The sequence below is a fragment of the Natator depressus genome, chromosome 1 (assembly GCF_965152275.1).
Source record: "Natator depressus isolate rNatDep1 chromosome 1, rNatDep2.hap1, whole genome shotgun sequence".
Lineage (NCBI taxonomy): Eukaryota > Metazoa > Chordata > Testudines > Cheloniidae > Natator > Natator depressus.
The window spans coordinates 329082306-329097335 of NC_134234.1; the positions used below are offsets into that span (position 1 = coordinate 329082306).

General features: G+C 42.9%; 1 protein-coding gene and 1 pseudogene across 1 annotated transcript in view; both read right to left on the reverse strand.

The window, feature by feature from the left end:
• Positions 1-15030, reverse strand: part of SEMA3E (semaphorin 3E) — a 269325-nt gene that overhangs the window by 132054 nt on the left and 122241 nt on the right. The gene's annotated exons all lie outside the window — the stretch shown is intronic.
• On the reverse strand, positions 6964-8931 carry LOC141996876 (uncharacterized; annotated as a pseudogene).

A 15030-nucleotide genomic window follows, 5' to 3' on the forward strand; every position in this document is an offset into this window, starting at 1 on the left:
AGCATAAAGGTGCTTACATCGGTCAACCAATAGAATTAGCATGGTACAAATACTGTATGTAGAGAAGATGTTACATGCTATGTCTTCACTGCAAAAATTAGGTGTGTTCTTACACTGAGATAGCTAACACAATGTAAAATCCTATTGGGCACAAGGCACACGTGATTTTTAGCTCAACTTAGAGCATTTAGGTCAAAGCCAGGTGGGGATATAGTGCTGATCTCAACTAGCTAAATTGAGATAAAACCCATGTGTGCCTGGTCTCCACTTGGATTTTACATTAAGATAGCTATCTTGAGTCAGTTATCTCAGTATAAAAATACACCTGTTTTTGCAGTGAAGCCACAGTGGTTGTGTTGAAGTTATCCCTATGTATCCCTTACCTAGCTCACATTAGCTAGTGGGAGACTTAATCAGTTAATGATTGCCAAGTGCTTTTGAGATCCTTGGATGAGAGGGAGGAAGACATGATAAGCAGTAGTGTACATTTAAATTATTTTTCCTTACTTTTATTTAAGGAAAGTGTCAAAAACATGGCATTTTACTGAAGTGTATCATTTCTGAGCAACACCGAATAAACTACATAATTCCCAGTTAAAATGATATCTAAATATTATTACGTGAAGTGACTACAGTCTAGATGAGCAAGTTCTCTCCGTTTTTCTTGGAAGACTTTACAGTTGTGAATGCTTTTAACAGAAGCATCTAGCACTATCCCTCCCGGGAGTAGCTGAACCGGTGGGAGAGATGTATTTCACTGAAATATTATAATACTTTCTTCTTTGCCCCGAGGCAATTTCTTCCCTTCCTGTCATATATCTCAGATTTAAAATGCCTGCTTTGTGCTAAAACTGCCATGACATTAAATCAATCTTTTTCTTGACTGTTCAAGTTATTAAAAGATATAATCAACATCTTTGATGGATTAAGTAACAGCTCAATAAAAATGTGTACTCAACCAGAAGACATATCAGTGGAATCATCGTTCCTAACTTGAAGAGTTACTTTTTGGTGAAATAAATAAATAAATAAATAAATAGTCTCTCCCATTGGTTCCAATTATTCTGTATCTGTTCCAAAGTGCAGAGTGAAATAATTTCTCTTTATTAATAGATGATGCCTATTCAGCTTTGAAAACCCCTACACTTGTAGGCAAATGTAGGTATCATAATAAAAAACAGATGGCTATTGGGGGAAAAATCATATTCCCAAATTTAATTAAATATAGACATAACAAAGGAGAGTTTATAAAAATATTTGCTTTCTTTTGACAGAAGCAGTTAAGTTGGATATACAGTAATTCTTTACTACTCTAAATTGAATTTGTGAGGAAAATTGTGAGTTATGCAACAAGTGCCATATTTAAAATCTCAGCACACCTACAGGAGTGTGTGGGCTAACTGAGCTATGATGATATAAAAGAATTCTCTGAAATAAATTTAAGAATTTTCCATCTCTTCTAATATAATTTAGCAAAATGTTATCTTTTTTAAGTGTACTTATCCACACATAAGCCACCACAATTAAGAAAAATAGGTTATTTAGTATGCAGTAGTGCAAAGTCTAATTGTGACAGAACCTTATTGGAAATGTTCATGGAATAAAAAGAAAATTGTACTAAAGATGATTTAAATTCCATGTGAACATAGTCCTTGTTAGTTTCTACTAGCCACTGTTAAATTCTCTTTATATGCTTGTATCTGAAAATAATGAAGGTCCTAGTAAAATAACCATGGAAGAGCTTAATTTGGGAGTAGGCAGAGAATAGCCATACATATTATACCTGATCTAATCACATACCAGCACAGAAGTTTGGGTGCAAATTCAGCTGGAACAACAGTATTTTGCTTGTTTATTGGTGAAAAACAAGCCTGACTTGGGAGTTTCTAATGTTTACTACCCAAGCCGCTCCATCTTCCAGAGCCCAAAAGATTCCCAGCACATTCTCATTCTCATCACACATTAACTTTACCTGAAGTCCACAAGGAATAGTGACTTGCAACCTCATCTCTCACCTCCTACTTCTTTGGGGGTAGACAGCTGTCCCCTCGTTCCTTAGGGAGTGATCAACTGATCTTCTCCTAGTCCAAGAGTTTCAGTGTAGGGGATACATGGGCCCATGAACTTCTTTCAACATCCCATCCCAGGAGAGCTTATGCTGAATCAGTCAAAGGGTATGTCCACCCTGTGCAAAAGCTAACCTACCCGAGCTAGCTTGCATCCAGCTGGTGTAGGTAACAATTAGAGTGACCAGACAGCAAGTGTGGAAAATCGGGACTGGGGGTGGGGGGCAATAAGGGCCTATATAAGAAAAAGACCCAAAAATTGGGACTGTCCCTATAAAATCGGGACATCTGGTCACCCTAGTAATAGGAGTGAAGAAGACACCACAGTGTGGTAGTATACACTCATCATGGACCTTGGGTACATACTCTGTCTGCTACCTCAGGTAAAATGGCTAAATGCTTTGCTCTTGTAAAAAAACAGCCCAAAGTCTGGTGGGAACATTTTCTATCAGCTACTCATTCAAACACAACCATCTCCTTAGGTAAGAGAGCCCTTTTATTGGCTTGCAACCTTCTAGGTGCCATAGGCAGGACATTTCTCTAGTGAGATGAAAATGTATAATTAAAGAGAAGAGAATTAAAAGAAATCTCTTTGCTCACAGCCTTGATAGCAGCTTTAGGTGTATTCAGCCTGTTTAGTACCTTCAGACTCCTATTAGGCTTCATACTGATCTACACCTTTTTTTGGCCCTCTGTAAGTCTTAGACACATCTCTAGGACCCACTCCTCATCTCTGCATTATGGATTTCCAACTAGGGTTCATCTAGTTGTCTGAAAAAACACCTAACCAGGATTAATCATATGCATGCTGGACCAATAGCCATGCTTCCCCAGATTCTGCCTCTCTCTCTCCTAAAAGGTCTATACACTCATCATTATACTGTAATATCATCTCTTAGTCAGCTCTTCACTGAGATGTTTTTCTTAGGGGTGTTTCATAGCTGTCACTGACACGCTCTACTTTTCAAAGTCAAATCCTTTCCTATTATGCTATTACAAAATTCTTACGATTTGCTTGAAATATGATTAATAAAACACATCCTGTGTTTTGTGGGTGGAAAATTATGGTATTCAACATCCAGGCAAAGATCCATTTTTCCAGTAAAGTTTCACTCTTTTTTCCTTATTTCTGAAGTATTTTAAATGTGTAGGGCCAAGTTCTCGGACTACTGTGTTGTTGTATAAGGATGTAAATAAAAAAAAAGAATTTGGTCTATCATATTTAACGACTACTGTGGTTTAGGATGACAAATACTATAACTTTTGCTATCCACCACAAGAGCAGATTCTAACTGCTCTCTGCTTTGACTGAGACTATTATCTAACAAACTGGACATTAATTACTGTTGAAAATCAATTCACTGGAATAATGGTTTAAATGTTTTGCTGAATGGTTTGTCGCAAAAGATATGTAGCAAGTAATGATAAAATGCTTTAATTTTAGCTGCAGTTCAGCAGTTATGTCTGGGCTGCCAATCACACCTAATAATCAGGACCCTCTTGCAGTGATAGGAAATCCTGTCAACATTTTCACAAGTGGAAAGTAATTGAATTAACTGCAAAATGCTAACATTATCCCTTTTCATGTGCCTTGAAAAGAAACAGAATTACACATCTTAGAAGTACTGAAATCTTTTAAGACAGGAGCAATTAGGGGTCATAACAGCAGACCTTTTGTGTCTAAATCGCATAAGACTCAATACTTCTTTATCGGAAGCAGCTGAAAATGTAGACAATACTTGTATGCAAAATAAAGTAACAGGGACAAAACCTTGGTCCCCCTGAAATCAATAGGAAGCTTGCCATTGACCTTAAGACGATCAAGATCTGGTCCTCAATGTGTATCAATGTAGCCTGCACTGCAGCTATTATTGATAACAATGAGCATTGCAACCCCATATGACTCTCATTGGAGTCAATAAAGAGACTCAAATCGATTTCTTTTGGAGTAGGGTTGGGTTCTTGATGAGACGTCAAAAGCACAGATAGGAAAAAGTTAAGCTTCCATGTGGATTAATGTTACAAATGGGATATTTAGATTTCTGCTGTCTCTGTGACCTGAGTCATAGGGTATGTCTATGCGGCAAAGAAAAAGAGGGCAGGTCTATACTACAAAATTAAATCAACCTAAGTTACGTCAACGTACAGCCACCGAAGTAATTAATCACTTTTGCATGTCCACACTATGCTCTTTGTGTCAGGAGTGCATGTCCTCACCAGGAGCGCTTGCACCTATTTAACTGTCATTGTGGGGCTTCTGAAAGGCAGCAACAGGTGATGTAAGTAACACAACGTCTACACTGACACTGCATCGACCTAACTACATCAACCTAAGTGCTATGCCTCTCACGGAAGTGGAGTTATTAAGTCGGTGTCATGGGTGAGTTACATCGGTGGGAGCTAAATTTTACACTATGTCCACACTATGAAATGAAGTTGAATTTATAGAAGTCAATTTTTTAGAAATCGATTTTATACAGTCGATTGTGTGTGTCCCCACTTAAGACCATTAAGTCGGCGGAATGCGTCCACAGTACCGAGGCTAGCGTCAACTTCCAGAGCATTGCACTGGAATTCTGGGTTGAGATCCCAATGCCTGATGGGGCATAAAACATTGTCCCTAGTGGTTCTGGGTACATGTCGTCAGGCCCCCCATCCCTCCTTCCCTCCCTCCGTGAAAGCAACGGCACACAATCGTTTGGTGCCTTTTTTCCTGGGTTACCCGTGCAGACCCCATACCAGGGCAAGCATGGAACCCACTCAGCTCACCGTCACCATACGTCTCCTGGGTGCTGGCAGACGCAGGACTGCATTGCTACACAGCAGCAGCTCATTGCCTTGTGGCAGCAGATGGTGCATTAAGACTGATAGCCATCCTCGTCATCTCCTGGGTGCTCTTGGGCGGACTCGGTGAGGTCGGTCGGGGCGCCTGGGCAGAGATGAGTGCTCCTGGCAGACCTCAGTGAGATCTGTCAGGGGCACATGGACATAAATGGGAGAGACTCAGATCATTCTCTTCTTTAGGTTTTGTCTAATGGAGATTCAGTCCTGCCTGGAATATTGGCAGAGGCATAGCTCAGTGTTTTGAGCATTGGCCTGCTAAACCCAGGGTTGTGAGTTCAATCCTTGAGGGGGCCATTCTGCCTCAGGCTGCTCTCCCAGCCAGGAGCACCACGAGCACCCAGGAGATGATGACGGCTAGCAGTCGGACTTCACTGTCTGCTGCCAGCCTACCCCTTGCTCCTCCCTCCATGAAAGCAACAGCCGACAATCGTTTTGAGCCTTTTTCCGTGCAGGCACCATATTGCTGTCAGCATCGTCATCCACCCGCCACTTCCGCTGCCACTCTGCTCTCCTGCAGACGCCAAACCACGGCAAGTACGGAGCCCGCACAGATCACCGCGGCGATTATGAGCATTGTAAACACCTTACGCATTATCATGCAGTATATACAGAACCAGAACCTGCAAAAGCAGGAGAGGAGGCGACAGCAGCACAGTGACGAGAGCGATGAGGACATGGACACAGACTTCTCTCAAAGTACGGGCCCCGGCAATGTGGACATCACAGTGGTAATGGAGCAAGTTCATGCCATGGAACGCCGATTCTGGGCCCGGAAAACAAGCACAGACTGGTGGGACCGCATAGTGTTACAGGTCTGGGACTATTCCCAATGGTTGTGAAACTTTTGCATACATAAGGGCACTTTCATGGAACTTTGTGACTTGCTTTCCCCTGCCCTGAAGCGCCAGAATACCAAGATGAGAGCAGCCCTCACAGTTCAGAAGCGAGTGGCGATAGCCGTCTGGAAGCTTGCAACGCCAAACAGCTACCAGTCAGTCGGGAATCAATTTGGAGTGTGCAAATCTTCTGTGGGGGTTGCTGTGATGCAAGTAGTCAAAGCAATCACTGAGCTGCTGATATCAAGGGTAGTGACTCTGGGAAATGTGCAGGTCATAGTGGATGGCTTTGCTGCAATGGGATTCCCTAACTGTGGTGGGGCCATAGACGGAACCCATTTCCCTATCTTGGCACTGGAGCACCAAGGCAGCGAGTACATAAATCAAAAGGGGTACTTTTCAATGGTGCTGCAAGCACTGGTGGATCACAAGGGACATTTCACCAACATCAACGTGGGATGGCCAGGAAAGGTACATGATGCTCGCATCTTCAGGAACTCTGGCCTGTTTCAACAGCTGCAGCAAGGGACTTTCTTCCCAGACCAGAAAATAACCATTGGGGATGTTGAAATGCCTATAGTTATCCTTGGGGAGCCAGCCTACCCCTTAATGCCGTGGCTCATGAAGCCATAAACAGACACCCTGGACAGTAGTCAGGAGGTGTTCAGCTATAGGCTGAGGAAGTGCAGAATGGTGGTGGAATGTGCATTGGGACATTTAAAAGCGCGCTGGCACAGTTTACTGACTCGGTTAGACCTCAGCTAAACCAATATTCCCATTGTTATTACTGCTTGTTGTGCACTCCAGAATATCTGAGAGAGTAAGGGGGAGATGTTTATGGCGGGGTGGGAGGTTGAGGCAAATCGCCTGGTCGCTGATTACACGCGGCCAGACACCAGGGCAGTTAGAAGAGTACAGCAAGGCACGCTGCGCATCAGAGAAGCTTTGAAAACCAGTTTCATGACTGGCCAGGCTATGGTGTGAAAGTTCTCTTTGTTTCTCTTTGATGAAAACCGCCGCCCCTTGGTTCACTCTGCTTCCCTGTAAGCTAACCACCCTCCCCTCCGCCCTTTGATCACCGCATGCAGAGGCAATAAAGTCATTGTTGCTTCAAATTCATGCATTCTTTATTAATTCATCACACAAATAGGGGCATAACTGCCAAGGTAGCCTGGGAGGGGTGGGGGGAGGAGGGAAGGACAAGGCCACACTGCACTTTAAAACATATTGAATGCCAGCTTTCTGTTGCTTGAGCAGTCCTCTGGGATGGAGTGGTTGGGTGCCCAGAGGCCCCCACACCGCATTCTTGGGCGTCTGGGTGTGGAGGCTATGGAACTTGGGGAGGAGGGCGGTTGGTTACACAGGGGCTGTAGCGGCGGTCTGTGCTCATGCTGCCTTTCCTGCACCTCAACTATACGCCGGTGCATATCAGTTTGATCCTCCAGTAGCCTCAGCATTGACTCCTGCCATCTGTCAGCAAGCTGACACCACCTATCATCTTCTACCCGCCACTTATTATCTTCAACCCACCACCTGTCTTCGCATTCATATTGTGCTTTCCTGAACTCTAACATTGTCTGCCTCCACGCATTCTGCTGGGCTCTTTCAGTGTGAGAGGACTGCATGAGCTCAGAGAACATTTCATTGTGAGTGCATTTTTTCGGCTTCTAATCTTCGCTACCCTCTGGGACGGTGATGATAGGGGGAGTGTTGAAACATTTGCAGCTGTGGGAGGGAAAAAAAGGGAGAGTAGTAGTTAAAAAGAAACATTTTAGAGAACAATGGGTAGACTCTTTCAGGGTGAACCTTGCTGTTAACATTACATAGCACATGTGCATTCGGTACAAGGTCGCATTTTGCCTCTTATATTGAGGGTCTGCTGGTTTGGTGGCGGGCAAAAGAATTCGGCTTGCAGGCAGCCATGGTAAGCCACAGTCTTTTGGTTTCTTTAACCTCCATAACATGTGGAAATGGTTTCAAACAACAGCGCCCTCATTTCGCATACCAAACAGCTGTTGGGTTGGCCATTTAAAATGGGTTGGCAATTTAAAAGGAGGGGCTGTGGTTTTCGGGTTAACGTGCAGCACAAACCCAATTAACCCCCCCCCACACACACACACCCAATTCTCTGGGATGATCACTTCACTCCTCCCCCCACCGCATGGCTAACAGCGGGGAAGATTTCTGTTCAGCCACAGGCAAACAGCACAGCAGGAACGGCCACCTCTAAATGTCCCCTTAATAAAATTACCCTATTTCAACCAGGTGACCATGAATGATATCACTCTCCTGAGGATAACACAGAAAGATAAAGAACGGATGTTGCTTGAATACCAGCAAACACCAGGACCATACGCTGCCATGCTTTGTTCTGCAATGATTCCCGACTACATGCTACTGGCCTGGCATGGTAAAGTGTCCTACCATGGAGGACGGAATAAGGCTGCCCTCCCCAGAAACCTTTTGCAAAGGCTTTGGGAGTACATCCAGGAGAGCTTTATGGAGCTGTCCCTGGAGGATTTCTGCGCCATCCCCAGACACGTCAGCAGACTTTTCCAGTAGCTGTACTGGCCGCAAATTAATCGTTAAACATGCTTGCTTTTAAATCATGTATTATATTTACAAAGGTACACTCACCAGAGGTCCCTTCTCTGCCTGGCGGATCCGGGAGCCCGCCTTGGGTGGGTTCTGGCTCCAGGTCCAAGGTGAGAAACAGTTCCTGGCTCTCGAGGAAAACGGTTTCTCCGCTTGCTTGCTATGCGCTATCTTCAACCTCCTCCTCATCATCATCTTCCTCGTCCTCAAAATGTGCATCCCTGTTGTGTGATAATCCATTGACGGAGTCAAAGCACAAGGGGTGGGGTAGTGGTGGCTGCTTCCCCTAGAATGGCATGCAGCTCATCATAGAAGCAGCTTGTCTGGGGCTCCTACCCCGAGCAGCCGTTTGCCTCTCTGGTTTTTTGGTAGGCTTGCCTGAGCTCCTTAAGTTTCACGCGGCACTGCTGTGGGTCCCTGTTATAGCCTCTGTCCTTCATGCCCTTGAAGATTTTTTCAAATGTTTGGGCATTTTGTCTTTTAGAGCGGAGTTCTGATAGCACAGATTCGTCTCCCCATACAGCGATCAGATCCCATACCTCCTGTTTGGTCCATGCTGGAGCTCTTTTACGATTCTGGGACTCCATCATGGTCACCTCTGCTGATGAGATCTGCACTCACCTGCAGCTTGCCACGCTGGCCAAACAGGAAATGAGATTCAAAAGTTCACAGGCCTTTTCCTGTCTACCTGGCCAGTGCATCTGAGTTGAGAGTGCTGTCCAGAGCGGTCACAATGGAGCACTCTGGGATAGCTCCTGGAGGCCAATACCATCGAATTGCAACCACACTACCCAAAAATTCAACCCAGCAAGGTCGATTTCAGCGCTAATCCCCTCATCAGGGGAGGAGTACAGAAATTGATTTTAAGAGCCCTTTAAATTGAAGTAAATGGCTTCATTGTATGGACGGGTGCAGGGTTAAATCGATCTAATGCTGCTAAATTCGACCTAAACTTGTAGCGTAGACCAGGGCTTTGAGTAGATGCTTACCTTACATCGACCTAACTCTGTAGTGTAGACCAGGCCAGAAACACCACAGCAGCAAGTCTCAGAACCTGGGGCTACAGACGCGGACTCACAAGACTTGCTCTATGGCACTCAAAATAGCTATGTAGAAGTTCAGGCTCGAGCTGGAGGTTGGACTTTGTAACTCACCTCCTTCCCTCGGCTTCAGAGCCTGCATCTGAACATCTACATGGCTATTTTTAGGGCCAGAGTGATTACTAGTCTGTAGACTTGCGCTCCGAGACTTACTAACACAAGGTTTCTTGTTCCCGTGTACTCATACCCATTGAAGCTAGAGATGGAAAAGATTTTTTAGGTCATCCAGGACTTCTCCCCAGAGTCCAATGCAGGATTATTTCTGAGGATAGTTATAATGTCTATTGTGTCAAAGACCTGCTGTTACACAACTATCACATTCAGCATCAGTGAAATTAACAACTCAGCTTCAGATTACCCTTAAATATATCGTAATTATGGAAGTTGTTTCTGTATAGTCTTTAATCTTTCTAGCCAAATCTTAGTCACGATGGCTTACATTTTCAAAAATGTCTAGTAATTTTGAATGCCCAACTTGAGAAGACTTGAAATTGTGAACACTGGCCCTCTAAAAATCAGACTGCCCTCAGCATGTCTCATGTTGGGCACCCAAAAACTGAGGCATCCAAAATTCAATAATTACCACTGAAAATTTAATTCAATAGTGCTTTAGGTAACTAGAAATAGAATACTTACTGGAAAACATGACAGCACAGCACTTTTATTATCTAGTTCACACAGAGGCTTAGAAGTTTAATACAGGCATTGGCATAGTAACTTCCATACTAATATTACGTCATCTCAGTTGCATGACTGCTCTTATACTAGGAATTTAACGCCTGCTTTACAGGACTAGAAGATGAAAGTACAAGAAAGATGCTTGCAGATATTCCAGCTCAGTTGGGTTCTGGCTGAAGTATATTTTTTCCTTTAAACTGGGGAACACATTTTCAAATAGAAATTCAGCTGTAGAACTGTTGCTAAAGGTAATAGAGCATCAGAAGGCACACTCTGAATATTACACGTAATGCTGGACTTTTCTGAGGTGTTTCATAGTTGTTGCTGACATGCTCCACTTTTTATACTGAAAGGTTCTCATACTATTGCCAAATTCTTATCATTCACTTTTAAAATAGTTAATCAAATATATCCTGTACTTTTATGGATGGAAATTACTTTTTTTTCAACATCCAGGTAATGATCCACTTTCCAATTATTCTTCACACACAAGCCTACATGTACAGTAAAAACAGCAATGTACAAAACTAGTAGAATCAAAACAGCTTCCCCCCAGGGGCAGTTTTATTTCAGTGGTGAATGAAATGATCCACTTTGATTATCAGTTTGTAAAGCTCTTTGCAACCCCTTGGGATGAAGGGATTGAAAAGGAAGGTAAGTAATTATTGCTACAGTACAAAAACAGAGTGTAAACTCTACACCAATATATTCAGATCTTGTAGTTCATTTTGTAACAAATACTTACAAGAGACCTAAAATAAATGTACTAAAAGTGTTTTCCATTGTTTTCCTCTAACATGATTAGAAAATTTGTTCATAGATTTATAGAATGGAATTCTGTCCCGATTTAAATCAATAGGAGTTTTGCAACTGACTGAAAGTGGTCATGAATTAAGCCATAGATATTAAGGCCAAAAAGGACCATTATGATCCTCTTGTCTGACCTGTTGCATATTACAGGCTGTAGAATTTTACCCAGTAATTCCTGTGTCAAGGTCACTCCTGTTGAGCTAGAGTATATATTAATTAGAAAGCTATCCAACCTCGATTTAAAGACTTATTGGAGATTTTTCCATTTCCCTTGGTTAGCTGTTCCAAAGATTAATTACCCTCTTTGGTAAAATCTGCACCCATTTCCAGTCTCAATTTGTCTACCTTTCCCTTCCCTCCATTCAATCTTACTATGCTTTAGTCTGCTGGATTATTGGTGGCTAAAAGATGAATTAAGAAATGCTAATATTTTGGAAGGATAATATGAGGAATTCAAAAGAGGCAGCCTTGTTAGATTCTTTTTTAAATTTCTTTGCATGTTCACTCAAGCAAAATGATGGGCATAATGCCATTAGATATTTTACTGATTAACACAATTTATTCTCAGTGACGCACAGGTGTTCTATGAAGTGGAGATACTAGAAGTCTGGAGCAAATTAATTCTTTGCTTTCATGTAGAGTATTCTCAGAGTGCTACGTTTCAACGAAGAGGACCCTCAAATACATTTATTTGCCCATGCTACATCTACCAAGCAGAGTTTGGCTGAGTCTGTTCTTGGATGTCTTAAATACATCATGGGTAGATATAAAAGTTGAGTTTGGAAATGTGTGTTCTTAAAAACAGGATTAATAAATTAATAATCGGAAACTTTAAACACTGAGTCAAAATATCATTTTAGGGATTATCTTCAAAGGTGTCAGAATTCATCTCTAAATAGAGTGGAAATTCTTCACTGATTTACATCCCCAAATGATGTTGCACCCAGTGTAAATCAATGAAGCGAGAACCCACATGTGGTATCGTCAGCTCAAGTCAGCTCTGTGAAAAGAGGAGAAAAATCATAAGAAAAGTTGAAGAGGGAACTTATCCTACTCCCAGTGCATTCAATTGGAGTAATGCCATTGACTTCCATGATAGCAGAACTGGGAAATAGTCTATACCTATACTCAGTATAGGATAAAGATGTCAAACATTTCTAATGAGTGTTACTATTAACATCTCACTAATATCTTGTTAAATTATAAAGTAGACTTTTAGAACTATGCTCACATATATTTCATGGCAATTTGTCCTTGACATCTATTCTAATTTTGCTCAAAATAACTCTTTATAAAGCTGTTTTAGAAAGAAGCAATGAGAGCTCCATTTGCAGGTTTATAATCAGCAGCATATGAACTTTACAATGGGGATGAAGTTTCACATCGTAACCTCTTGCCTCATTCACTAAGATCTGAAGTTTATGCCCATGATTAAAAACTTTCAACATGAATGGCCCCGGCTGTCAGAATTAAAATTCCTAGCAACAAAGGTTTTTGAAATCTTTAATAGCTTGCAGCACTGGAATAGGAAATCTAGCACGTGCTGTTAGGCTGCAGTGCTGTTTAACAATGCAAATTTTCTCATAATAAGATGAGGATCAGATGAAGAGATTGTGCAGCAGTTTACTAAGGCCTTGTCTACCCTACAAATTGTGGTTGACACAAGTTACGTCAGCATACAGCCACTGAAGTTTGCACGTTGCTCAGATGAGTGCACACGTGGCTGCTTGTATCAGTACTGTGTGTATTTACTAGGAGTGCTTGTGTTGATGTAAAGTGTGATGTACCATAGGTAGGTATATCAGTGTGCCACATGCCACCATCTGGTGAAATGCCTTTTCCCTAAATTTTCACAATGTGTTGTGGGATAGAAACGATTCACCCAGGGACTTCTAAGAGCTAGGGATCAAGTTCCCCGTATGCAACTTTCTCCATCGCATAATGCCACCCGTATCCAATAATTTTTGCATCTTTTTTATTTGAACCCACAAACTTGCACAGTACTTTCAGGGTCTGCCAGCTCTGACAGAAGCCTGGAATCCGCAGAGATCTGCACTGTTATTATGAAGTTTAAAAATACATTACACACGATTCTCCTGTATTTGTAGACCTTCACGAAGTACCATAACAGCAGGGGACATGACAATTTCTTCGATGACAGTTTGCTGAGCAACATAATGAAAATAAGTTGTTGGTGGCATTCACCGAGCAGCTTCAGACGGTGGAATCTGCTTCTGGGCCTGAGAAACAAGCACCAACTGGCGGGATCGCATTGTAATGCAAGTTTGGGATGATGGGCTGTGTCTGCAGAGCTGTCAGATGTGAAAGACTACATTCCTGGATCTGTATGCCGGACTCGCCTCAGCTCTCCAGATCATGGACAACAGAATTGGAGCTGCATTGACAGTGGAGAAGCAAGTGGCAACCACACTCTCGATGCTTGCAATGCTGGATTGCTACAGGTCGATGGGAAATCATTCTGGAGTTGGAAAATCCTCAGTGGAAGCCATTGTCATTCAAGTGCACAGGGCCATTAATCATCTCTTGCTACTCAGGACTGTGACTCTTGGTAACATGCAGGAAATAGCAGGTAGATTTGCACAAATGGGGTTGCACCAGCCCACATTGTCACAGAGTAAATCAACAGAAAGGGCTACTTTTCTATGGTTGGTATGCTGGGGATATCAGTGTGGGCTGGTCAGGGAAGGTGCATGATGCTTGCATCTTTAAGAACACAGGATTGTTCAGAGAGCTGCAAGCAAGGGCATTCTTCCTTGCCCAGCAATATTGAAATGTCAGTAGTAATTCAGGGGGATTCAGCCTACCCCATTGTCCTGTGGCTCATGAACCCATACACTGGCCACATGGACAACACCAAGGAATGATTCACCTACTAGCTCAGCATGTGCAGAATGACTGCTGAATGTGCTTTTGGTAGGTTGAAGGGATGCTGGCAGTGCTTACTCACTAGACTAGATCTTAGTGAGAAAAATATCCAAATGGTTATACCTGTCTGTTGTGTTCTGAATAATATCTGTGAGACAAAGGGAGAAAAGCTGCTTCCAGGGTGGAGGAGGGAGATGGAGCTCCACTGACTTTGAGCATCCAGACACAAGGGCTGTTACAAGAGCCCAACACTGCAACTGCTGTTGTGAAATAAAAGATAATTTGCTTCTCCAAAACCAGAACTTTATTGAGTGGGGAAAAAACAGTACAGAAAATCAATGTGCAAAAATACCCTCAGCCTATGTTATACAAACCCACAGGCAATGTTATACAAATCTTTAACATAATGGGGTGATAATTTTAAATTAGGAAGTAAACATTTATGTCCATTTGAGTGCACAAAAATAGTCTGTTGTGGCTACACATACAGAAACCCTGCTTCTCACAGATCTGTGTATCTGAAGCTGTCTCCCAGCATGGAATGGTCGGGGTCCTGATGAGCCCCACAATGCTATGTGGTATGTTGGGGGGTGTAGGAAGCAGCAACCATGGAGTTCTCCAAGGACTGCTAAGGGTGGAAAATCCAGGATTTTGAGACCTGTAAGTCAAGCAGAGCCTGCAGCACTTGGGTTTCTGGCCTAAGGAGAACCATTATGTCCTGGTATATCTCCCTATCCTTGTCCTGCTGGGATTCCTGGGCCTGCTTCCTGCTCTCTGCTTTTCTGCATGCTGTCATTCATATTGCACCCCAAGCACTTTGTCCACCATCTCATGCAGCACTGGGTTTCAGGATCTCACAGAACATATCCTCCCTAGTCTTCTTCTTTCTCATCCTTATCAGGGCCAGGCATGCTGTGGGTGTGGAGGGGGCATCCTTCAGGGCCACCACACCAGAAGCTGCTGATAACAGATGTACCACTGGATTTACAGACATTTAATACAACATGCTTATTGACACGTCAGCTTTGGAGTGCTTCTACATTGTACGGCTCTCCAGCCCCAGCCAGAGTGAGTATGGCCCACCAGGGATGGGAGGAGGAGGGATATTCTTGGTAGGAAGCTATAAAATTTCTCTCCCTATTCCGTCAGTACGAGTATAAGGCAATGGCACTGAATCGTGGCACTATTTCCCACAGGTGATGGTGGTTTTAGCTG